The following is a 25,815-nucleotide window of genomic DNA, read 5'->3' on the forward strand; positions in this document are numbered from 1 at the left end:
ATATACACATTTTGCTGGATTCATATGATTGGGGGCTGCCCAGTGTTTTAAATTGTCTAAGTTGTCAATATTTAATAATCAGGAAAATTTATATAAAAACTCATATTTCTGGAGTCTGTAGAAAAATCAAGACATCAGGCCCAGCAGGGCCCACATTTCCTCATTACAGTAATTAGTGAAGTGGGGCAGCAACAGATCCCTATACAGCATACTCTTCTCTCTAGTTTGCCCCAGTCCTCACCATTCCCTATGGAACCTCCAACACCAAAGACAAGAGTCAAAGGCCCCTTAGCACCCTCCCCTGGGTCACTCCACTTATTCATGGTGCCCAAATGGCTCTGCAGGCCATGGACTTTATAACTCTGTACTTGGCTACTCTCGTTCATGGATGGATAGACAAATGGACAGATGGACAAACAGATGGTTGGGTGTGTGGATGAATGGGTAGGAAGATGCATGAGTGGGTGGGTGGATGGATAGAAGAATTAGAAGGGCTCTTTGGATCTCAGATGCCTTCCCAGGAAGTTATCTGGGGATAATGCCCCAGCGTCCTGTTAGCCAATTCACCAAGACCTAGCTATGTTCCAGGATCCCTGTCCCTACAAGTCAGCCTAACTAATCATCCTCTTCCTCTGAGTCCTCAACACAAAGTGATTCGCTGCTCATTCAGTGATTTCTTCCAGGGCATGCACTCAGGTTGAAGCCTAGGTCAGAGAAGGGCAGACATTGATTCAGATGAGAAGAGGTGAGCAAGTGGCTGACCAGTGGCAAGTGATGGCCATCAGAGAAGAATTGTAAATGTTAATGGACCATGTGAATCATTACCATGCAGGCTTCCAAGGCTCACCCAAGTTGCATCTGCAAGGATGCAGTACTGGTGAGCAGAGAATGGCCCAACAGGTACCGGGGGAAGATGGAGAGAGGATGGCATCCTGGAGTGGATGGACCATGACAGATGAATGTGGGAGTTAAGTAACAGGGAAAGAGTGAGGCCCTAAAGAGGCCACAAGAGCAGTGGACATCTGCAGACCCCAGCTGCACACCCAAGATGGGACAGACGGAGTGACAGCAGGACTCAAGGAAGCACCATAGTCTAGTGCTTACTTGCTCATGGGAGATGGATGGTGAGAAGCCCGCACAAAGGCTGAGAGGCATCCCACATCCCAGCAATAGAGCAGATGGTCTGGTGCATGGGGAGGGGCATCAGCACCCATGGGAGGGAGGAGGAATAGAGGAGTCAGTGTGCATGGGAAGGGTTGCTGTGATTTCAATGTACATCCCAAAAGTTCACATGTTGGAAACTTAATCTCCACACTAATATTGATGTTATTTGGAAGTGGCATGCTTAGGAGGCAGTCAGGATTACATGAGGTCATGGAGGTGGGACTCGCATGGTGACGTTAGTGGTTCTGTGAGAGCAAGAGAGACCTGAGCTCTCAGAAGCTCTGTCTCTTGCCACATGAGGTCCCACGTTGTGACACAACACAAAGGGTCTGGCCAGATCCCCTTGGGCTTTCTGTCCTCCTTACAAATCACCTAGTCTGTAGAATTTCATTACAGCAGCAGAAAACAGACAAGATAGAGGCAAAAGACAGGGGGCTGAGAAAATCTTTCCTACAGGGCAGGGATGTGACTAACTAACTCCCCTGATAAGCTAAGGACAGCCTGGGAACACTTCTGATCCAGAAGCTGGGACAGTGGCATTGGCTGCAACCGAGAGCCTCAGGCCTACCTGTCCCCAGATGCCAAGGTCAGCAGCAAGACCTAATTTGGAGTGAAAGTCCATAGTGAGGCTCATGGCCGTTTCTCATCAGTTTTTGAAGTTCCTAACCCGCTCATCATTTCCTCCTGCTGCCTTGGGCTGAAGCCACTCTCCTTCCAGAAAGATAGGAGGTACCAGACCCCTCCATGCAAGGACAAAACACCCTCCTCCTTCAGGGCAGAGCCCCTTGCAGCCTTGAGGTCTGAGCTGCACAGGAGCAGAGAGATGGCCTGGCACCTGGTCACCCGGCAGTTCAGAGAGTCTTGCTGGCAACCAGGCCCACAGGACAGGCCTGGTGGCCTCAGTAAAGACATATGCATTAGCCAGACACCAGAGCATGAATTCACAGAGAGCAACTCAGCTGACACCGCTTGGCCCCTCTCAGGCTGCTATACCCAATCCTATTGGGGAATTGTGTGAGAAGAACCCTAACCCTAACTCAGAAGTTCTGGGCAAGATCGATTGTGCAAAGGAAGTGAGTGACCCAACTCCATGGCCTCCATCCTACAGCCATAGCATCCTGAGTCCTTCTCTAGATGGCCTTGCCATGAGGACCAGGAAGGCAGGCTATGACCGAGGCCAGTGCTCCAGCCTCACCTGCTCATACCCTCTTTCTGTCTGCCCTTTTGTGACAAATGCTTTCTTTCTCTGGATCCCATGCTGCTACCCCACCCAGAACCTGGGACCAAAGCACTCCTGGCATGCCTGTGGGGAACTCCAAGTCACTTTCTGGGGAGCAAGCCATCTCTGTGGGCCCTGTCCCGGGGTGACCTCAGCACATAGGCCAAGGCTCTGCTTGCCTGCATGATGATGCCCTCACCCATGCTAGGCACATCTCATCAGTCTGACTCAGAAGCCTGTTCCTCCAGGTTCCTGGGCAGACTGAGGTCATTGCTGTATCCATCACCCAGCAGGCAGCTGGGCTCAGTTGGGCAGCAGCACCAACTAATGATAGTCATCCTTTAAAATACTTGATATTGAACGTTGACCCAAACAGTGATAAGGTCAATTTGAAGAAAGACAACAGGATACTGGAGCTAGACAGACTCCCCGGTGTGTTAAGCAGCTCAGCCCACCACATGACCCAGGCTCTGCTCTGCCTTTCTCACTGTTGGCTTCTTCCTCAGGTGCCTCACAGGCTCCAGAGAGCTTCAGCCACCCACCATCTGGTCTTCTACCCCCTATTAGTCCTGGGAGTACCAAAGGTCAGGAAGAACTGGCTTAGACATTAACCCTTCTGTTGAGAGGCACCTGCTGTACCTTGGACTTTGCCCTATGCTCAGTCATTCAATTCCACATGCCCTGTCCTGGAGCACTCCCACCACCAGGAATGCAGAGGCCTGGAAGAAGGGTGGCCCAAACCTCACTTCCCACTGCCATAGTGCTGGGTCCCATGAGCCCTGTGAATGCAGCCACATGCCCTTGGTCATTATTAAACCTCTTCCCCCTCCTTCAGGGAGACCCAGACCTCACGCTGCTGGCAAGTGCTCCACTGATCTGCATATAGATCCTAATGCAACAACTCTGCAAAGGTGAGGGAGACTCAGGGAGAACCAAGGTCACCCCTTGGCTCCGTGTCCACCCTGCACCCTCCTTGAGTCCCCTCTCTCCTCCCTGGGACCACCCCAGGCTGAGCTTTTCCATCTGATCCCTCTGTGGGAGCTGAGCCTGAAATATCTAGGGATTCAGGATGGCTTTTCTGGAGAGTTTTATTTTGAAAGTGCAGCCTGCTAAAGGAAATAAACCACCAATGGTGGATCGTGGTGGTGGTGGCACTTTGAGTTTGTTCATTGCTGAGACATAGGAGAGGCCTGGGTTAGCTTGATGCTGTTATGATCTGGCCAGTATACTGGATTCTTTTATTAGCCATTTGCCCAATAACTCTCTTGGTTACCTATGGAGAAATCTATACTATCTGCTAACAAGAACAGTTTATCTCTTCCTTTCCCAGGTCTGTGCCTTTTATTTCTTTTTGTGGTCAAAGGAATATCTATTTTTTTTTTGACTTAAATTCTTTTATTGGTACATTTTAGGTATACAACATGTTTACACTTATCATTAGGTGCTTGAACCTGTACACGATGTATCTTGGTTCTTATTTTGTCCCCATTACCTGTGCGCCCTTCAACCCCTCCACCTTTCTCTATTTACAAAGACTTTGTTTCCATTTTTTTCTTTTCTCATAATTTTTCCTTTCCCTTCTTTCCTGCCCCACCACCCCTACCCTTTTGGACCTTTTCTCCCTATTTCAAATTATCAATTATTCACTTTAATCATTTTAATTCTTATTTACATTTTCAGTTTCTCACACTAGAGAAACTATTCGGTATTTACACGTGTGCCCTATTTATTTCACTTAAGAGTATGTCCTCAATATGCATCCATTTAGCTGTAAATGTCTCTAGTTTCTCATTCTTTATGGCTGAGTAGTACTCCATTTTATTAACAACAACAACAAAAAAAACATCTTCTTTATCCAGTTTCCAGTTGATGGGCACTTGGGCTGTTTCCATGCATTAGCTATTCCGAACTGTGCCGCTATAAACACGGGTGCACATTTATCGCTGTTGTATGATTGTTTTAATTCTTTTGAGAAGATACCCTGCAGGGGAATAGAGGGGTCAAATGGGACCTCTAGCCCTAGTTCTCTGAGGTATCTCCATACTGATTTCCACAGTGGTTGCACCATTCTACACTCCCACCAACAATGAAGAAGGGTTCCTTTCTCTCCACACCCCCGTCAGCATTTGTTATTGGTTGATTTCATGATAGCAGCCATTCTTTCTGGAGGTGAAGTGGAATCTCAGTGTTGTTTTCATCTGCATCTCTTGAATGACCAGTGATGTTGAACATTTTTTCGTATATTTATTTGCTGCTTTTACTTCTTTGTGTGAGAAATGTCTGTTCATTTCAGATGCCCATTTTTGAATTGGGTCTTTGAATTTGGGGGGGGTCTGATTTTTTTCAGTTCTTTATATATTCTAGATAGCAGTTCTTTGTCTGAGAACAGCTGGTAAAATTTTTTTCCCACATTGTAGGTTGTCTCTTAGCTCTGTTGGTGGTTTCTCTTGCAGTACAGAAGCTTTTTAATAAGATGAGATCCCAGTTGTTGATTCTTTGTGCTAGTTCCCCTGCTACTGAGGTTTTGTTCATAAAGTCTTTTCCTATACCATTGTCTTCAAGAGTTCTACCTCGGGCCGGGGATTTAGCTCAGTGGTTCTGGCACCTGCCTCGCAAGCACAAGGTCCCAAGTTCTATCCCTGGTACCAAAAAAAAAAGAGTTCTACCTAACTTATCTTCCAGCAAGTTTAGTGTTTCTGTTTTAATATTTAGATCTTTAATCCACTTCGATCTTAGTTTAGTGCATGGTGACAGGTATGGGTCTAGTTTTAATCTTTGGCAGGTTGAAATCCAGTTTTTCCAACACCATTTATTAAATAAGCTATCTTTCCTCCAGTGAGGGTGGTTGGCTCCTTTGTCAAAGATGAGGTGGCTGAGTATGTCTGGAGTTGTTTCTGCATCTTCTAGTCTAGGAATGTCTATTTTAAGAGGTACCAAAGGACCAAAGGGTACACAGTGAGAGTGAAGTCTCTCCTTCTCACCACCATCACCCCACTCCCCTACCTGTGAGTAACTACTCTGGCATGTCATGTGAGCCCTTGTAGAGGTAGTCCGTGCATATGCCTTCAGATGTGTGTGCTCACCCTTCTACTGTTGGACAACAAAACACTCCAAACCTAGAGGCAAAATAGCCGCCACTGCATGCAGCCTGCTGTGGTCTGGAAGCCTACTGAAGTCTTGGTTGCCAATCTGTGGTGTTGGGGGTGGGGGGCTAACAGAAAGAAGCAAAGTCTTCGGGGATGTGCTTTTGAAGGTGAGATTGGACCTCAGGCCCTTCCTCTTCTCTCTTTGTGCTTCCTGGAAACCACGAGCCAAAAAATCTCCTCCACCATGTGCTACCATCATGGCTTGAGAGCCCACCACAAGCCCCAACGCAACAGGGCCAAGTAACCAAGGACTGAGCCCTCTGACACTGGGAGCCATAGGAAACATTTCCTTCTTGTGAGTTGCTTATCTCAGGTACCTTGTCATCTCAACTAAAAGCTACCATAAAGCTACAGCTTCAGGGGCGGGGGAGGGGGGTTTCTGTGTGTTCAGAGCTCCAGGGAGATGGTCTGTCTCTGCTCCACCCATGTCTGGGATCTCAACTGAAAACCCTCCAGGGTCCTGGAATGGAACTTGGGGATTTTCTCCTGCTATGTCTGGATCCTGTGCTGGGATTACTTCAATGCTGTGCTCTGCTGAGACTGTGGATCACATGGGAATGGCTTCCTCACAAAGTGGGGTGTCAGGTCTCCAATAGCAACACTGAAGTGAGCTGGGCAAAAGCTGCATGGCCTCTCTGACCTTGTTTGAGAATCCCAGAGAATCCCTATGGTGGACATGACATCAGTGCTCTGCCCAGTTTCACAGGTGAGGCATAAATCTTACCTCTTAATGGGAAGAAGTGGCAAAGAATCTGTACATTTAAGCCACCAGAGGTACAATATTATCACAGCCCAGTGCATGTTGTTTGTTTTGTTTTACTTAATAATATGTCTCTGTGAGCTGTAGGTATATGTTCACATAAAGCACACATAAGCCTTCCTTGTTCTCTTTACAGCTGCAGAGTAGCCCTTCCAAGAGTGCATCATGTTTTGTTGGACCAATCTCTGATGATAGATATTGTCTGTATTGTTTCCAGTGCTTGCTATTAAACATTGCTGCAATCCATATCCTTGACATCCTTTCTTGTGTCTCCAGGTATTTTTATTTTTGGAGTATATTTGAGTTTGGTAAATGTTGCCAAACTGTTTTCCACTGAAGCTGTATCAATAATCTGAGTAGGGTCGGGGATTTAGCTCAGTGGTGCCACCTCATGCCTCCCAAGCACAAGGTCCCAGGTTCGATCCCTGGTACCAAAAAAAAAAAAATCTGAGTAACTGAGATTAAATGAGTGACTATTCCTCCAAACACAATTTTTTATTTTGTTTCCTAAAAAATGCCTGGAACTTTCTGATTACTGCCAATATAGTGGGCCTTGTATTTTGTTGTAGTTTACTTACATATTTTTTGTAGTTTATTTTTAATTTTTATTTTGGTTGTGGAAAACTACAAGTGACAAAATTTACCGTCATAACCCTTTTTAAGTATACAATTGTTTACTGTTAAATACATTCACATAATTGTGAGACCAATCTCCAGACTTCTTCTCCTGTAAAACCAAAACTTTGTGACCATTAATCCTGGTGTGTCAACTTGACTGGATTATGAGAGGCCATGGAGATTAGTAAGTCATACTTTACTAAGGAGTCATGGACATGTGACCTTGAGTACTATAGCTGGACCCCTGCCCCACTGGCACTTTCTGGCATTGTTACCCTGCTTGGCTTCCCAGCTGCCATGAACTGAATATCTTCATGCTGGCATGCCCTTCCACCATGATGTTTCTCCCTTGGAACCAGCCAACCATGGACAGAATCCCTTGAAACCATAAGCCAACCTAGACCTCTACTCCTTCAAGTTGTGGGAGTCAGATATTGTGTCCTAGTGACAAGATCACTGACCAAAACAAACTTTATCCCCGAACTACAGTAAAACCTTGGTTTATAAGCATAATTTATTCCTAAACATGCTTGTAATACAAAGCACTTGTATATCAAAGTGAATTTCCCCAAAGAAATAATGGAAACTCAGATGATTTGTTCCACAACCCAAAAAATATCCATACAGAAATGATTACAATAGTGTAATACAAAATAATAAGAAAAATAAAATTATCTATACTTACCTTTGAAAACCTTCATGACTGGTATGAGGGAGACAAGAGAGAGAAAGGATATTATGCAGGAAGACTTTCACTATCACTAATGGAATCACTGCTCTCTACTGCATCAATGAAATCTTTTTCTTTTTGTACACATTTAACAAGGAACTTATCCAATGTCACTTGGCTTTTGCCTCCTTTAGAGAATGTCATAGAAATGTGATATTACATTGTTGTTTAATGGATTCGTTGCTTTTACTGCTACAGCCTTATTTAAGTGGTGCTTTTCTACAAAATTTTGCACTATTTCCCACATTTTACAGGTCTCCCTAATCTCATTTGAAGTGAGGGATTCTTCCACCATTTTCTCCTCCTCCTCTGCAGATGAGACCCTCCAGAACCTATTGCTGTTGGAAGACAATCACCCACAATCCCAGGGGGGTGGGAAACAGTGGTTCAGTTGTGATCATGTGACACTGGGCCTCATGTACTACTCGTATTGCAAGGCATCATTCATAAAGTTAAAATTTATTGGAAATATTTGCTCATCTTGCAGAACACTCACAGAACAAGTTACTCACAATCCCAGGTTTGATCATACTTCCTATTTCCCCCTCCTCCTAGCCCCTGGAAGCCACTATTATACTTTCTGTTTGTATAAATTTGACCAATGTAGGTACCTCATGTAAGTGGATTCATGCAGTATTTGTCCTTTTGTGACTGGCTAATTTCCCTTAGCATAATGTCCTAAGGCTCACCTAGGTAGCAGTGTTTGTCAAAATTTTCCTTATTTTTAAAGCTGAATAACAATTCTGTTGAATGTCTATACCATATTTTGTTCATCTGTAATCAATTCATGGACATTTGGGCTACTTTCACAATCTAGCTACTGTGAATAATACTGCTATGAAAATGAGTATACAAATATCTTTTGCAGACCCTGCTTTCAGCTCTTTTGGTTATACAGCCAAAAGTAGAATTACTGGATAATTCTATTTTTAAAATTTTTTTGAGGAACCTCCATACTGTTTTCCGTAGCAGATGTACCAGTTTACATTCCCACCAACAGTCCACAAGTTTCCAGTTTCCCCACATCCTTTCTAACATTTGTCTTTGTTTTGTATTTAATTTTGCCATCTTAATGACTATGAGATGATATTAATATCCATTACCTGATGTGCTTACTGGCTACTTTTACTTTATTTTGGAGAAATGTCTATTCAAGTCCTTTGCCAATTTTTAATTTTTAAAATTAGGTTATGTAGATGTTTGGAGTTCAGCTATAGGAGCTTTTAATATACTCTGGATATTAACCTTTTATCAGAACATGATTTGCAAATATTCTCTCTGTATTACAGATTACTTTTTCACTCTATTATGCCTTTTGATGCACAAAAATTTCTTAATTTTGGTATAGCCCAATTTTTCTATTAGTTTTGTTGCCTATGCTTTTGAAATTGTTGCCAAATTCAGTGTCAGGAAGCTTTCTCTCTATGCTTTTTTCCAAAAATTGTACACTTCAGCTTTTAAATTTAGATATTTGTTTCATGTATATGTTGTAAGGTAAAGGTCTATATTCACTCTTTGGAAACTGAATATTCGGTTTTCCAAACGCTATTTGATGAAAAGCTTGTCCTTTTCCAATTTAACTATCTTTTCATCCTTGTGAAAAATGATTTGACTATTATGCAAGGGTTTGTTTCTGGGTTCTTTATTCTATTCTATTGGTCTATATGCCTGTCTTTATACCAGTATCACATTGTTTTTATTACTGTAGCTTTATAATAGGTCTTGAAGTCAGACTTCCAACTTCTTTCTTTTTACAAGATTGCTTTAGCTCCTTGGAGTTCCTGAAGATTCTACATGAATGCTAGATGGATTTTTTTTTTTTTTTGGCAAAACAACCACCATAGGAATTGCATAGGGATTTCATTATATATGTAAGTTGCTTTACATAGTATTAACATCTTAATGATGAATTTTCCAACCTATGAACATGAGATTTCTTTCCATTTATTTGTGTTCTCCTTAATTTTCTTAACATTTTGTACTTCTAAGTGTATGTCTTTTACCTGTCTGGTTAAGTTTATTCTTTAGTATTTTATTCTTTTTGATACTGTTATGAATGCAACTGTTTTCTTAATTTCCTTTTTTGATTGCTCACTTTTAGTATATAGAAATGCAACTTATTTTTCTCTTGGTGGTTTTGTATCCTACAACTTTTGGAATTTATTAGTTCTTGCAGATTATGCATGCATGTGTGTGTGTGTGTGTGTGTGTGTGTGTGTGTGTGTGTTATAAGATCATGTCATCTATGAATAGAGAAAATTTTACCTCTCTGTTTCCACTTTGAATGCCGTCATTTCTTTTTACTAATTGCTCAGCTAGAACTTCCAGTAGTGTGATAAATAGAAGTGGATAAATCAGGCATCCTTATTTGATTCCTAATCTTAGAAGAAAAGCTTTCACACTCTCTCACCATGGAACATGATTGTAGTTGTAGATATTTTATATATGGCCTTTATTATGTTGAGATAATTTCCTTTTATTTTTAGTTTGTTTGTGTTATCAAGTAAAGGTGTTGAATTTTGTAAAATCAATTTTCTTTATTAATTGAGGTGAACTTATGTTTTTTTTCTTTATTCCATTAATGTGGTACATTACGTTGGTTGATTTTCATATATTGGGCCATCCTTGCATTCCAGGAATAAATTTTAGTTAGCTGTGGTATATAATGGGTTGCTAAATTCTTTTAAAAATGCTTTTAATGGGTTGCTAAATTCTTTTACTGGCATTTTAGTGAGTTCTTCATTGTAGTTTTAATTTTTCCTTTATTATAACTGAAGTTGGACATATTTTCAAATGTTTAAAAGTCTTTTGTATTTTCTCTATGAACTGCTCATTTTACTACTTTTGTACAATTGGTCTTTTTATTATTGATTTTATTTTTGTTTTGTTTTGTTTTGAGTTAAGGTCTCACTATGTAGTTCAGGCTGGCCTTGAACTCATTATGTAGCCCAGGCTGGCCTCAGACTTGCAGCAATCCCCCTGCCTCAGCCTCCCAAGTGGTGGGATTACAGGTGTGTGCCTCCATGCCTAGCCTTTTTCTTATTGATAAGGACTCTTTACGTTAAGAGGAAGTTAACCTCTTATCTGTGATATGAATTGCAATACAGTTTGTGAATAGTCATTTGACTTTATTCATGGTTTTATGTTTGTTTGTTTGTTAGGTTGGTTGGTCAGTTGTACTTTCCAAGATGGTCATGTCAGTATATCCCTCCTGCCCTGCAAACATGCTGTCCTTTTTCTGTGATGCTGACATCCCTTCATTAATAGGTGAGGTCTTTATTCCTTTGATAAAACATTGGTGGAAATAATACCTGAAAATTGAATTATGAAAAGCCTCTCTCTCTCTTTCTCACTCTCTCCCTTGAAACTGAACTCCATGCCACAGGGAGAGGCCTCATATGAGTGCCCCAGCAAACAATCCAGCTAGAACCCCAACCAGTGGCCAGCATCAGCTGTCCGAGTGTGAGGGAGCCTCTGGGGAACCACTCCCACTTCCAGCTGTCCAGCTGAGGCTCCAGACAAGGAGACAAGATAGGCCCAACTGTGCCAGCCTGAATTTCCAGCCCATAGACTCCGTGAGACATAATGAGTGGTCATTATTATTTGAAACCTCTAAACTTTTGGACAAATTTTTTTTCGACAAATTTTTACATAGTAATAGATAACTAACATATATTTTGTTTACTTTTATGTTGCTAAAACTAGTAATCATTATTTTACAGCTTGTAGTTTTTGTCACACTGAAAAGCCCTTTCCCATTCAAAGGTCATAAAAGTATTCTCCCAGTTTCTTTATGGTTTTATTTTTCAAATTTAAATTTTGGATCTATTTCAAATTTACTTTAATGTTTGCAGTAGGGGGTTCAGCCTCACTCTTAAGGCTGCCCAGTTGTAAAAACTATTTTTGGGTAGTCTATATTCTCTCTACGGTTACAAAGTGCCATTCCTACCATAGACAAAATTTCCATATGTATTTGAGTATACTTCTGGGCTTCCTTTTAAACTGTGTGCCTATTTAAGTGGAGACAGCCCACTATTTTAATTATACTGTAGGTTTGCAGTGCATTTTAATATCTGGGAGGATTATTCCCCACTACTAATCATCTTTTACAGTTTTTCTTTTCCTTTTTAGATTTTGTTTTGTTTTGTTTTTGTGCTACTGGGGATGGAACCCAGTAGTACTCTACCAATAGTCACATCCCCAGATCTTTTCTATTTTTATTTTTAAGCAAGGTCTCACTAAGTTGCCCAGGTTGGCCTCAAACTTTTGATCCTTCTGTCTCAGACTCCCAGAGTCCTGGGATTATTACTGTTATTATTTGTCTAATTTTCCTTGTAAACTTTAGAATTTTCTTGTCTAGTTCTCCAAATGGTGTACACTTTTGGCTGTGTGTGAGTGTGTGTGCATGCTAGAAATTAAACCCAGGATCTCACACATGTTCAGCACATGTTTTACCACTAGACCACACCCCCAGTCCCAGCCTGGCTTTTGAGACTGAGATTGAGTTATGCATCATTTAAAGATTTCCTCTGATTGCATGTAACAGACCCAGAACCGCAGCAGCTTCAGCTGAAAGAAAGTCAGCTTCCTCTTGGTAAGCAAAGCAGAGGAAGTCATCAGGAATCCAGGCTCTGCTATCGTTGGCTGGTGGGTTGATCCTCGCAGTCTCAAGAGAGCTATTCAACCTGCAGGCCTCGTGTTTTCACTCTAAGATACTATACAGAGAAATGCAAATAAATGAAGATAGATGCCTACTGGGTCTGCACTGCATGAAGAAAATCACTCCAAAAAGCTCCACCCAACCAGGACAAAACCAGGACCCATGGCTGTTACTAATTACAAGGGAATTGGCGAAATGACTTTACCTGGATACATTGTCACCCTGAGCGAAGTTAGGTCTTGTCAGTAAGGAGGAGCAGAAGAAGGGCAACTAAGGAGATAGCATGGTGTCTTCCCCAGGATGGCACTAAATGCACAGAATGCACAGAATAAACATCCCTGCTGAGACCATGATGTGTCTTTTTACTTGTTCATCTGCTTTTGTGTCCATTGTGGCATATTAAGATTTTTCTCATACATCTTAGACACCTTAAAGTTTATTCCTCAGTTTGATCTCTTTTATGACTTTTGGAAATGGAGTTATTTTCCAATCATAACTTCTGATTCCTGCTTTTTGTACGTATGAGGTGTGATCAAAAAAGATGGTGATTGTTCAATTTTTAAAAAATTTTATTACAGTAAAAGACATATTGCCATTAACCCTCCCCAAAGTACTCTCCCTAGCTTTGAACTAATTTATCCCATTGTTCTTGGTAATGTGTCTTTTACTGTAACAAGTTTTCTTAAAATTTAAATTGTATCTTTCAATCACTCCTTGTATGTAGGTTGTTGATTCTGTGTACTAATTTTGTACACAGTTTTCCCACGGCTTAGTTCTAGGACCTTCCTCTGATACTAAAGCCCATGGGTATTCAAATTCCTTGTATCAGATGGCATAACATCTGCACATTTGTGTTGATTTTTGAACAGAATGAGAGATGGAAATCTGGTTTCCGTCTTCTACAGGTGGATATCCAGTCTTCCCAGCACTATGTTGAAGAGTATTTTTTCTATAAAGTTTGGTTTTGGCCCCTCTGTCAAAAGATAGCTATAGATGCTTGAGTTAATTCCTGGGCCTTTTATTCTATTGCATTAGTGTATGTGTCTATTTTTATGATGATAACATGCTGTTTTGTTACAATGACTCATAATATATTCTGAAACTGATATCATGATGCCTCCATTATTGTTCTTTTAGCTCTGGATTACTCTGGCTATTTGAGATCTTTTGTGCCTTCCATATGAATTTTAAAATTCACTCATTAATTCATTTACTGTACCTTGAATACAGCTTAGGTTACAGACTCTGAGAGATCAAAATAAACATGGTTCCAGCCTTTATTCACCCTCCTGTCTATGAGGCAATCCCCTCATACTAGAGATGAAGATGCCATGACCAAATCACACAATATTAGAGAAAGAACCAGCTTCACAACATAGACTCTCCCTTAATCAGGCCAGTATGCCACACCATAAATAACATACAGCTGTTCTTGAAAATTAGAAAATACAGGTGAACAAAATAGAAGGGAGTAAAAATCTCCATAATCTCACCTTGCAAATGTCCAGAATTAACATTTTGGCATTTGGCATTCTAGACATTTTTCTATGCCTTCATGGATTTTTTCTAACAATATTTATAAGGCCTTAATTTATTTTATCTTTCAAAAATTTAATCACATTATATACACTATTTCTCTTTAAGATACAGTGGGAAATTCATAAACTTTAATATAAATATTATTTCATTTCCCTATATAAAAATCTGTCTTCTGTGATATATTTTCTTGATTAAATGATTTACATAAAAAGTTTACGAATTTCAAGTACATTAATGAAAATAAATGTCACTTTTTCCATAAAAAGAAAATAGGTGGCATATAAAATGAGATAACTTATTGGACACTACAAACAGACCCAGAGCTAGCTATTTTCTATATGTGGAAAATATATAATTTAGAAAATTGATAATGAGAATTTAGAATATATTCCCCCTTTGAGTTGAGCACTGTGCCCATACTGTTAACAAATACATCTCTTCTTAAAAAGACTATGTATCAGGGCCAGGGATTTAGCTCAGTAGTTCTTCTGCCTGCCTCACAAGTGCAAGGTCCTGAGTTTGATCCCCAGTACCAAAAAAAAAGAGTATATATCTTTATGGAAGTAAATATCTCTATGTCAATAATTGTCACGACCTTATTCTTAAATGTTGTATGATGCCCTAGTGTATGGCTGCATTACACATTATTTTTTATTTTTTAATTTTTTTTTTGGTACCAGGGATCAAAGTCAGGACCTTGCACTTGTGAGGCAGGTGGCAGAACCACTGAGCTAAATCCCCAGCCCTTACACATTATTTTAAGATACCAGATTGTTGGAAAATGAGGCTAATGTCCAATTTTTCACAATTATGAATCAATCTTTCAATTAATATTTTCATATCTCATAATACTAATCTTCAACAAGACAAACTATAGTTGGTATGAGATTTACCATCCACATGATCTTGGACAAATTTTGCATCTCAGTGTCCTCATCTGCAAAATGAGATAAGTGGAGCTGAGGATTTAGTTCAGTGGCACCGCGCCTGCCTTGTAAGTGCCAGGTCCTGAGTTCAATCCCCAGTACCAAAAAAAGAAAAAAAAGAGAGAGGTAAGTGATCCACTGTGTATTACATGCTATATTTGTTGTTTGGAACTTTCTTTTTTTTTTTGGTACTGGGGATCGAACTTGGGTCCTTGCGCTTGCACAGCAGGCAGTGAAATCACTGAGCTAAATCCCTGGCTATTTGTTGTTAATAAGTAGGATATTGTGTTAGCTTTCTGCTACTGTAACAAAATAATCAAAATCAATTTAAGAAAAGTTTGTTTTGGTTCACAGCTTTTGGGTTTCAGGCTCTGGCTGGTTTCCCCCCTTGCTTTTTGGCCTGTGGCAGGGCAGCACATGATGCTGGGGAGCATAGAGCGAGCACATGGGGAAGAAAACTGCTCACTTCATGGCACCCAGGAAGCAAAAAAGAGAGAAGAAGAGACTGGAGTCCCTCAATGCCCTTTGACTGAACCCCTCCCACTAGGCTCTGCCTCAGAAAAAGTCCACTGGCTCCCAATAGGGCCCAGCTGGGGAGTAAGCCTTTAACACATGGGTCAGTTCTGACTTACAGGAGATAAGGTACATGAAAGGCCTAGTGTGGCCTCTGGGTCATTGCCGGGGCTAAATTAACAAAACTAGATGATCACAATGACAATGAGTCACCATCTCATTTCCTAGGATTCCAACCGACTATAAAAGGGACAGAAAAAACGAGAACCCCTTGTCCACCTCAAACACTCCCCAGTGACACGAGTTGATCTGAGCCTAGTGTTAAGTGGATGTTAGCAAACAGAGCCAATTCCAAGCTAAGTGGAATCCTGGATCTCCAGCTTTCTATGCCAACCATTTCTCTGCACTTCTAAAAGTCCTCTCACCACCGAGGAGCACCAGGGCACTGCTGGTGGGATTTCCAGGAGAGGTCTAAGGTGTTGGAATGAATTAGACACCTCCAAGGGTAGCTGGGACCAGGGCCAGTGCTCCTGTCTCCTAGTTCTACTCAGAGAATTTCACACAAAACACACAGGAAGGCCTGGTGGTTGCCCTTAAAGAATCCAAATCTAAGATCACAGCAGATTCTCCAAGGAGCTGAGCATCAGATGACATCTCAATTTAAGGAAAAAGTCCTGCTAGGATATGAGTGTTTATTCTTTCCTAGAACAAGTTGAAATTTAACCCCAAAGTCATATGTGTCTGATACTTGGAGGTGGGATCCTTGGGAGGTGACTGGGTCATTTGGGTCATGGGGCCCTGCCTTAATAAGTACATTAGGCCACTAATGGCATAATGAATTAATGGGGTATTGAGGGAGTACATTAATTATCTCAAGAGTGGGTCTGTTACAAAAGCCAGGCTACCCATCCCTTGAAAGCCCCCGGTTCATGTGATGCCCTGTGCTGCCTGGGGACTCTGCAGAAAGCACCCACTAGCAATCAAGTGCTTACCCCATGTGGTGCCTTGACCTTGAGCTCCCAGCCTTCAAAGAAATTAATTCCTTTTAAGTTATTTATTCTCAGGAATTCTGTTAAAGTGACAAAAAAAGGACTAACACTAGGCCTTTTTCTTTTTCTACTCTTATTCCTGCTGCTTCCTGTTTCTCTTTGAGGTAAAAAGCAGGAAGTTCAAGAGAGAAAGTAAAGAGGGAAAAGAGGAAAAACAAAAGAGGACATGTTATGGGTTTTCCTCTTTTAAGCTGAGGCTGGAGTAGGGAGGAGGGGCACTGGCTGTTCAGCATTACCTGGAGCTAACAACCCTGGCTCCCAACCACCTCAGCTGTAGTTCTTACTGAGAGTGAAATGCTGTCATGACAGCAGGCATGCTGAGAACTGAATCCAGGCCTTCACACTGAGCTACATCCTAGCCTTTTTTTTTTTTAAGCAGGGTCTCACTAAGTCATCCAAGGTAGACTCAGACTTGCAATCCTCCTTCCTCAGACTCCCAGAGGGCCACGATTACAGAATGCACCACTGTGCCAGGCTCCTGTCATTTCCATTTTAGAGCCAAGAAAGCAGTTCTAAGAGATTAACCATTAATATTAACAGCTAATATTTATGGACTGCTAATGGTATGTCGGAATGCTGTTGAATTCATTCTTACTATAAGAATAGACACAATTGTCATTTCTATTTTGCAGATGATTTCTCTAAGACAGAAGGGGAAGATCTGAAACCACGTCAGTGATCTCTTGACCACTGAATCATGCATACTCTTTTCCAAGCCAGTCTATGAAACAGCCCCTTCCTCCATCACAGCCATGTAGGCTTCAGGGCAATGTGCCATCTTGAATGAAGAAGAAAACTTGGAAAGTATAGCAGACCCTAAAAGGGCACTCATTGGTTCACTTGTTCATTCATCCATCCATTTGGCACAAACTCATTGACCACCTTCACTGAGCAGGCCACTGGGTAGGTGCTGGCAACACACAGCTGAACCCCTCACAGCCCAGGGTGACCCCATCAGCCCTCAGAACTGGGGAACCATGGTTCCTTTACCTGCTGCTCACTCACACAGCTGTCTCACATTATTTAAGCATAAAGTTTAAATTTTTTAATTATGTGCGTTACTTTTTCAAATGACTACTAAGTTGTCGGGACAAAAATATTTAAGCTACTTGCACCTAATTTCCTCATATATGACTGCTGGCTGCTTATTTTGGCCTATGAAACACTGTGAAAAAAATTTCTTGAGACACTAAAACACCAAGATAGAAAAAGTTTAAGAAACTGCTCTAAGATAAATTCTTATCACTGTATTTTCCACGTCAAAGGGCAGGCAGGTTTGATTTTTCTTATACATAAATTCAGATTGCTTCCAGAGGGTTTAAATTTATAATCTAACCAAGAAAGAGTAAGACAGTTGAAAACAACATTGATGTAGAGGCCCCAAATTCCTGATTCCTTCCACCTAGGAAACTTCCTTGTCACAAAGAATCCAAGAACTTTCTTGGAATTACTATGTATTTCCATATATGCAAATTATGCATTTTTGTTTTAAAAATCTATGAGATTTTAGAGGTTTGTCAAAAAACATGGGGAGGAAACACATTGACTTGCCAGCAAGTGTTTCCCTCCAGATGAGGGATTTCCGGTGATGGGTATTTTCTTCCTTAGAACTTTCTCTATTATCTACATTGTTTATAATGATCACATTCAAGCTTTTTTTTTTTGGTACTGGGGATCGAACTTGGGACATTTAAGCTTTTTTAAAAAAAAAAACTTTTTTTTTTGGTACTGGGGATCAAACTCGGGACCTTGCGCGTTCGATGCAGGCGCCGGAACCACTGAGCTAAATCCCCGGCAACATTTAAGCTTTTTAATCAGGGAAAAAAAAGCCCATGGGAGGCAAGCTTCAAATATTTTGGATTAAATTCATACCCAAATTCTATTAATAAGAACTTGGGATCTAGTACTAAAATATCCATCTCCTGTCATCCTCCTTTTGAGAAATGAAACCCCTGGTCATAAAAATAGCTTTTGCTTGCAGTTAGGAGAGAATTAAAAACAAAAAGGAAAAAGAGAAGGAAAACTGTCAGCAAGTCTAAATCCGGACACGGTCTGAGGACTGAAAAACACAGTCAGTCCAGTTCAGTTGCCTACTCCCAAGGTCCCAAGCCCTCCATGGGGCAACCAGGGGCTGGTGGCTCTATATAAAGCATTGAGTTTAGGTGTGGCTTGATTAATTTTAGAAGGCCCTGACATTCTGAGTCATCCTGAGGTGGCCTGATTGGAACAAATTAGGCGAGCCCAGTTCAAGCTGGCTGTCTTAAGTGTCCCAACTCCTCGGAGTTCTGCCAACTCCTGGAATCAGGAGGCCTTGTTCCTGTCAGCAAGTGCCAACTCACCAATGGGGAGGCCACCAATGGGTGAAAGCAACAGGACCACCTCGAAACCCAGGTCTGGCAACTCTGTGCTCAGGGAATTCAAAGACAGTATGATCATACCTGCAAGGCCAACACCAGCCCTTCTGATTATACCAGCAACTAGAAGGCACCTACTGTGTGCAAACATGGTAGGGCAATGGTTCCCAGCCTAATCATCCATATCCCCAAGGAGCTTAAAAAAGTATAAATGCCTGAGGCCCTCGAAGATGTGCTGCTTCAGTTCATCAGGGGAGGGGTCCCCAGGTAGCTGACTGGTCATCCAGGTCTGGGAGCCACACCGTGGGGACCCAGAGCTGAGTGACACACAGCCCCTGCCAACAAGGCAGCAAGATGCCTTGTTGCCTCAAGTCTGTTGCCTCAGTCTGTTGGGAGCCATCACTGTGGTCACAGGGAAGGGACTATCATGACTATCTGTCTGGATCATGTGTCCCACAATACCTGGCTGGGGAAGGGCCCCATCCAAACACACAGCTGAGAGCAGGACAGAGTGGTCCCCCAGGAATAAGAGTGTTGTTGTGAAAAGGGTAAACGTCATGCCCAGACTGATACACCTGGAGTTTATCATCCCAAGCAGCTTCAACAGCAAAGAATCCAGTAAGTGTCTGGGCACAGATACCAACATTTTTCTGCCCAGTGCTGCTGCCCAGTTTCTCTAAAAGCCACCTCCTTCTGTGGAGATTCCCCCCACCCAGCCACCCAGCCTGGTTATCTGACCACCTCCCCCAGCCTCAGTAATTGGTTCAGAGGTGAGCACCTGACCCAGTTAGGCCAATCAGAGCCCTTCTCTGGGATTTTTCCCAACTGGGAACAAGGAGGAAGCTCATTAGGTGTACAGTACTTGGAGAGGTAAAGCAGAGGAATCTGCTCTTCACTGTGTGCAGTGAAAGAGTGAAAGCATCAAAGCCAGGAGGACGTCCACTAGCACTGACTCTTTGGTTCCATCACCCTGCCCCCTACCAAGTTTGGCTTGGGCTTCTGTCCGTTGCAACCAAAGAGCTGTACCAAATACTTGTGGAATCTATGCCAGTTTATTCAAAAAGAGGACATGTGGGCTTACAGGCAAATATGCAGGCCAGAGCCCTTCCTCACAGCCCAACAGACCCACTTCACACATGGCACTGATCTGTTTATCAGCCAAATTCGGGTTTTAGGCCTCTGAGAAATTTAAAGGGAATGTGAGTGTGGATTTCGAAGGGAGTGAGCACAGGGCATTTCGAAAGCAGGACTCTGGGCTGAGAGTCTCTTTATTCCCAGACAGGCTGCAAATACTCACAACTGCACAGGAAGCTCTTCAGAGGCACACATACTGTACTCTCGCTATTCTTAGCAGCACGCCATGGTGCAGGAAGGGCTCAGGATCCCTGCGGCTGCACGTCCTGGGGAAAGATGAGCGGGCCCTCAGCTGTGCCCCACTGTTCAATTCCTATGCTTAGCAAGTGAGCCCAGCTCACATTGCAGCTGGGGTTTAAAGCCGAGGACTCCAAGAGGCCTGTCGTAAGAGCAGCCAAGTTGAAAGTATGTCCAGCCAATGGACCCCTGAAAGCCCAAGAGGCAGAGCTGATTCTTCCTGACAGCTTAAGGATTCCCAGCCCCAAAGGACGCACAACGCTGACTCCTTAACCCTGTCATGGCTCCTTGGCCTGCGCCATTGGCTTTACCTTTCTTGCAGTGTGGATTCCCCAGGGATCTCAGGTGTCTCAGGTGTTCTGTCCAGGGACCAGATTAAGAAGGTCATCCAAAGGTCAGGTTTCCTAGTCTCAGATTTCCTTCTAAAAATATTCAAATATATAACAGCTTTATTAAGATATATTATATGCCCACTTACAAAAGTACAACTTAGTGGTTTCAGTATGACCACACAGCTTTGCAGCCATCATCACAATCAATTTCAGAGCATTGCCATCACTTTAGAAAGAAACCCCTACCTCTTAGTTGCCAACTCTTAAAGCCCCAGGTCTCCTTTAAATCTGTACAGATTCAACTCTTGTGAACATTTCCTATAAATGAAATCGCATAATATGTGATCTGTTGTAGCTGGCTTCTTTTACTTAGCATAGTATCTTCAAGATTCATGTATGTTGTTATATGAAGCAGTATATTTTTATGGCTAAATATAATTTCATTGTATGAATACATCACATTTTGTGTATTCTTTCCTCAGTTGGTGGACATTTGGATTATTTTCACGTTTTGAACATCATGAATAATTCTGTTAGGAATATTTATATAAATTTATTTGACATATATTTTCATTTCTTGTGCATGGGTAAATGCTTAATAGTGAAATGTCTGGGTAAAATAACTCTGACTTACTGAGGAATTGCCAAACTGGTCCAATGTAACTGCATTACTTTACAAGGCCACCAGCAATGTGAAAGAGTTCCAATTTCACCACATCTTCACAACACTTGTCCTTTTTTTAATTTTAGCTACCCATCCTAGTGAGTGAAAGTGGTATCTCATTATGGTTTTTAACTCATGTTTCCCTGATAACTAATGATGTTATCATTTCATGTGCTTTTTGGCCTTTTGCATACCTTCTTTGGAGAAGTATCTATTCAGACCCTTTACTCACTTAATTGAGTTCTTGACTTGTTATCATTGAATTATGAGAATGTTTTCATTCTAAATTCAAGTCTCTCTCTCTCTCTCTCTCTCTCTCTCTCTCTCGCTCTCTCTCCTGAGGATTGAACTCAGAACCTTGTGCTTGTGAGGCAGACATGGCACTACTGAGCTAAATCCCAGCCCCACAAGTCTCTTGTTATATTTGCAAAATTTTTCTCCCATGCTGTGGATTAACTTTTCACTTTTTTTGATGATGCCTTTTAAAGCACAAAAGTGTTTGATTTTTATGAAGTTCAATTTGTTTACTTTACTTTTATTCCTTGTGCTTTTCATGTCATAGCTAAGGAACCATTGCCAAATGGAAGTTACAAAGATTTTCTCTTATGCTTTTCTCCCAAAATTTTTGCAGCTTTAGCTCTACAGTTTGTCTTTAACCCATTTTGAGTTAATTTCTCAGGGAAGTTAATGAAGAAGGGATCTCATTTCTTTCTTTTGGGTGTGGATGGCCGCTAGTGCCAGCATTATTTGTTAAAAGACTGAACCTTCACTGAACTGTTTTGGCTCCTATGTTGATAATTAATTGACCGTAAATGGAAGAGTTCTTCTCTACATTTTCCTCTATCCCACTGACCTGTATGTCTATTCTATGTCAGTAGCATATTGATTACTATAGCTTTGTAATAAGTTTTGAAGTTGGAAAGCATGAATCATCTAATTTTATTTTTCTGTTGATGGTAGTTTTGGCTATTATGAGTCCCTTGGGCTACCATATGAATTTTAGGATCAGTCTATTAATTTGTACAGAGAAGCTAGCACAGATCTCATAAATGAATCTATAGATGTACTGGGGAGTATTGCCATTATAACAATATTAAGTCTTCTGATCCATGAACATGGGATGTTGTTCTATTTATTGAAGTTTTCTTGCATTTCTTTCAACATTTTATAGTTTTCAGCATGCATGTCTTTTGCCTTTTTTGTTAAGTTTATTCCAAGTATTTTATTCTTCCTGATTCTATTGTAAATGGAATTGTTTTCTTAATTTCTTAATTATATTGTTCACTGTTAATGTAAGGGAATAGAACTGATTTTTGTATATTGATCTTATGCCCTGAAACAACTTTCCTAAGCTAATTTATTAGCTCTAGTAATGTGCGTGTGTTTGTGTGTGTGTGTGTGTGTGTGAGTGTCTCTGTGTGTGTGTGTTCATGGAGCTAAATGGTCATATTGTTTTTTGTTTTGTGTTTTTGGTACCGGAGATTGAACTCAGGACCTTGCTCTTGCCAGGCAGACACGGTGCCACTGAGCTAAATGCCTGGCCCAGTCACATGGTTTTTAAACAGAGATAGTTTTACTTCTTCCTTTTTAATCTTAATTCCTTTTATTTTCTTTCTTGCCTAGTTGTCCTGACTAGAGCTTCTAATACAGTGTTGAGTAGAAATAGTGAGAACAGACAACTTTGTCTTGTTCCTTATTTTAAGGGACATGCATCTATGCAGTCTTTTCATTATTAAGTATGGTGTTAACTGTGGGTTTTGTTTATACAGATGCTCTGTATTAGCTTAAGACATTTCACATCTATTCCTACTTTGCTGAGAGCAGTTTTATTTTCATAAAGGGTGTCGGATTTTGTTAAATGACTTAGCTGCTTTTTCCTGCTATCAGTTCTATTGATGGCTATGTTTGTTTTTAATCTGTTCTCATTACATTGTTTTTTGGATTTTGAATCAACCTTATCTTCTATTGTAGCTCTCACTGGGTCACAGTGTGCGCAACTTTCCACTTGATGCTGAGTTTGGTGTGCTAGAGGAATTTGGGGTCTGAGTCCACATAAGTATTGTCTCTAGTTTTCTTTTCTTTTAGTGTCCTTCTCTGGTTGAGTCAGAGTGATAACTGGTTTCATAAAATGTGTTAGAAAATGTTACATCCTTTATTTCTGTGGAAGAGTTTGTGAAGAATCGGTGGTAATTAAATGTTTGGTCACCTTTACCAGCAGTAATGATTTGGCTTTTCTTTGTGGGTAGTTCATGATTACTAATTCAACCTCTTGATTTGTTATAACTCAGTCAGATTTTATAGTTCCTTTTGAGTCAATGTTGATGGTTTTTGTCTTTGTAAGAATTTGTCCAATGCATCTAAGTTATCTAATTTACTGACATATAATTTCTCTTAATTTCCGTTTATAATCTGTTATATTTCAGTAAAACCAATAGTATTATTTTCTCTTTCACTTATGATTTTAGTTACTTGATTTTTCTCTTTGTTCTTGGTCAAAGTAGATAAAGCTTTGTTGGTTTTGCTGACCTCAAAGGAATAAATTTCGTTGATTTTTTTTATTGTTCTCTGTCTCATTTATGGTCACTATATTATTTTCTTTCAGCTTTTGGCTTGATTTGCTCTTCTTTTTTTTTGATGTCTTAGGTGGAAGCTTAGGTTATTGATTTGAGGTCTTTCTTGTTTTGGGGTGGGTTTTTTTTGGTGCCAGGGATCGAACTCCAAACCTTGCGCTTGCGAGGCAGGTGCCAGAACTGGACTAAATCCCAGCCAGGTCTTTCTTTTTTTTTGTTTTTTTTTGTTACCGGGGATCGAACTTGGGTCCTTGCACTTTTAAGACAGGCAGCGTAACCACTGAGCTAAATCCCCAGCCTTCTTTCTTGTTTTTAACAGAGGTGTTTACAGCTATAAATTTGCTCTTAAATACGGCTTTAGCTTTATGCCATAAGTTTTGGTATGTTGTATTTTCATTTCATTTATGACAAAACAGTGTCTAATTTCCCTTGTGATTTCTTTTTGAGACATTGGTTATTTAGGAATGTTATTAATTTCTACATATTTACGCATTTCTCAAATTTCTTTGTTATTGGTATATAGATTTATTTCATTTTGGTGAGAGAATATACTTTGTATTATTTCAGTCTTTCAAAATGTATGTTTGTCTTGGGGACTAGCTTATGGCCTATGCTACAGATTGTTCCCCACGCACTTGGGAAGATTGTACATTCAACTGCTGCTGTATAGGGTTCTATAGGTGTCTTTTGGTTCTAGCTCCTTTGTAGCTCCTTTGTTAATCTTCTCCAGAATCCCTGTACTTGACAAGACATTTCTCTCTCACTGTTCTCTTTTGCCTAATTATTCTATCCACTATTGCATATATCAACATATCAAGTCTCAACTATTACCATTGCATTTTCAATTTCTTATTTCAGTTCTACTACTTATTGTTTCATGTATTTGGAGGCTCTGTGGTTAGATGCATATATGCTTGTAATTGTTACATCTTGCAGATCAATTGGCACTTTTGTGGCTATATAAAATTTTCCTCTTTATCAGTAGTAATTTTTTTCTTTAACTCTGTTTTGTCTGATATTAGCACAGTTATTCCATCTCTTATCTGTGCTGTTTGTATCATATGTATTTAACTTTCAATCAACTTGTATCTTTAAATCTAAAATGTATCTCTTGTAGATAGCACATAATTGAATCTTGGTTTTTCATTTGTTTTGTTTTAAAACCAGTCTGGCAATCTCCTCCATCTGCTATACTTGTTTAATTCATTTACATTTTTTTGTATTAAATTCTTTTATTAGTACATTGTAGGTATACAACACAATTACATTTCTCATTGGGAATTGTACCTTGACATAATGCATCCTGGTTCTTATTTTTTCCCCATTCCTAGCCCTCCCTTCACGCCCTCCACCCTTCCCTATTTACAAAGACTTTATTTCCATTTTTTCCATTTCTCATCATTTTTCCTTTCCCTTCTTTCCTTTCCCCTGCCCCTCCCACTACCCCTACCCCTTTGGACCTTTTCTTCCTATTTTACATTATCGATTATTCATTCTAATCATTGGTACATTTTAGGTATACAATATAATGACATTCATCATTGGAAATTTGCACCTTTACATAGTCTGTCTTGGTTCTTATTTTTCACCCTTGCCCAGCCCTCCCTTCAACCCCTCCAGTCCTCCCTATTTACAAAGATTTTGTTCCTATTTTTCCATTTTCTCATATTAATCCCATTCCCTTCTATCCTTTCCCCTAGCCCTCCCACTTCCTTCCCCTTTGCCCCTTTTCTCCCTATTTCACGTTACCTGTTATACATTTAGTCCTTATTTACACTTTCAATTTCTCACACCAGAGAAACTATTCGGTATTTATACATGTGTGTCCTATTTATTTCACTTAAGAGTATTGCCTTAATGTGCATCCACTTAGCTATAAATGGCTCTAATTTCTCATTTTTTATGGCTGAGTAGTACTCCATTTTATTAAAAAAACCACATTTTCTTTATCCAGTCTCCAGTTGATGGGCATTTGGGCTGTTTCCAAGTTTTAGCTATTACAAACTGTGCTGCTATGAACATGGGTGCACATATATCACTGTGGTATGATTCTTCTAATTCTTTGGGGAAGATCCTCAGCAGTGGAATAGAGGGGTCAAATAGGACTTCCAGTCCTAGTTCTTTGAGGTATCTCCATACTGATTTCCCCAGTGCTTGCACCAGTCTACACTCCCACCAGCAGTGGAGCAGGGTTCCTCTT

At 40.7% G+C, this 25,815-nt stretch overlaps 1 long non-coding RNA gene across 1 annotated transcript in view; it reads right to left on the reverse strand.

Moving 5' to 3' along the window:
• Nucleotides 1-7,060: 7,060 nt before the first annotated feature.
• The window catches only part of LOC147829889 (uncharacterized), a 38,742-nt gene continuing 19,987 nt past the window's right edge, over nt 7,061-25,815 (reverse strand). The window contains exons 2-4 of the long non-coding RNA XR_015446291.1: nt 20,361-20,471; nt 19,976-20,078; nt 7,061-12,603 (exon numbers count right to left, since the gene is read on the reverse strand). This is a non-coding gene — a long non-coding RNA (uncharacterized LOC147829889). The remainder of the gene's footprint in view (nt 12,604-19,975; nt 20,079-20,360; nt 20,472-25,815) is intronic.

The sequence above is a fragment of the Heterocephalus glaber genome, unplaced genomic scaffold (genome assembly GCF_053883595.1).
Source record: "Heterocephalus glaber isolate CG9 unplaced genomic scaffold, H.glaber_assembly_v1.0 deba00000347, whole genome shotgun sequence".
NCBI classification, from domain to species: domain Eukaryota; kingdom Metazoa; phylum Chordata; class Mammalia; order Rodentia; family Bathyergidae; genus Heterocephalus; species Heterocephalus glaber.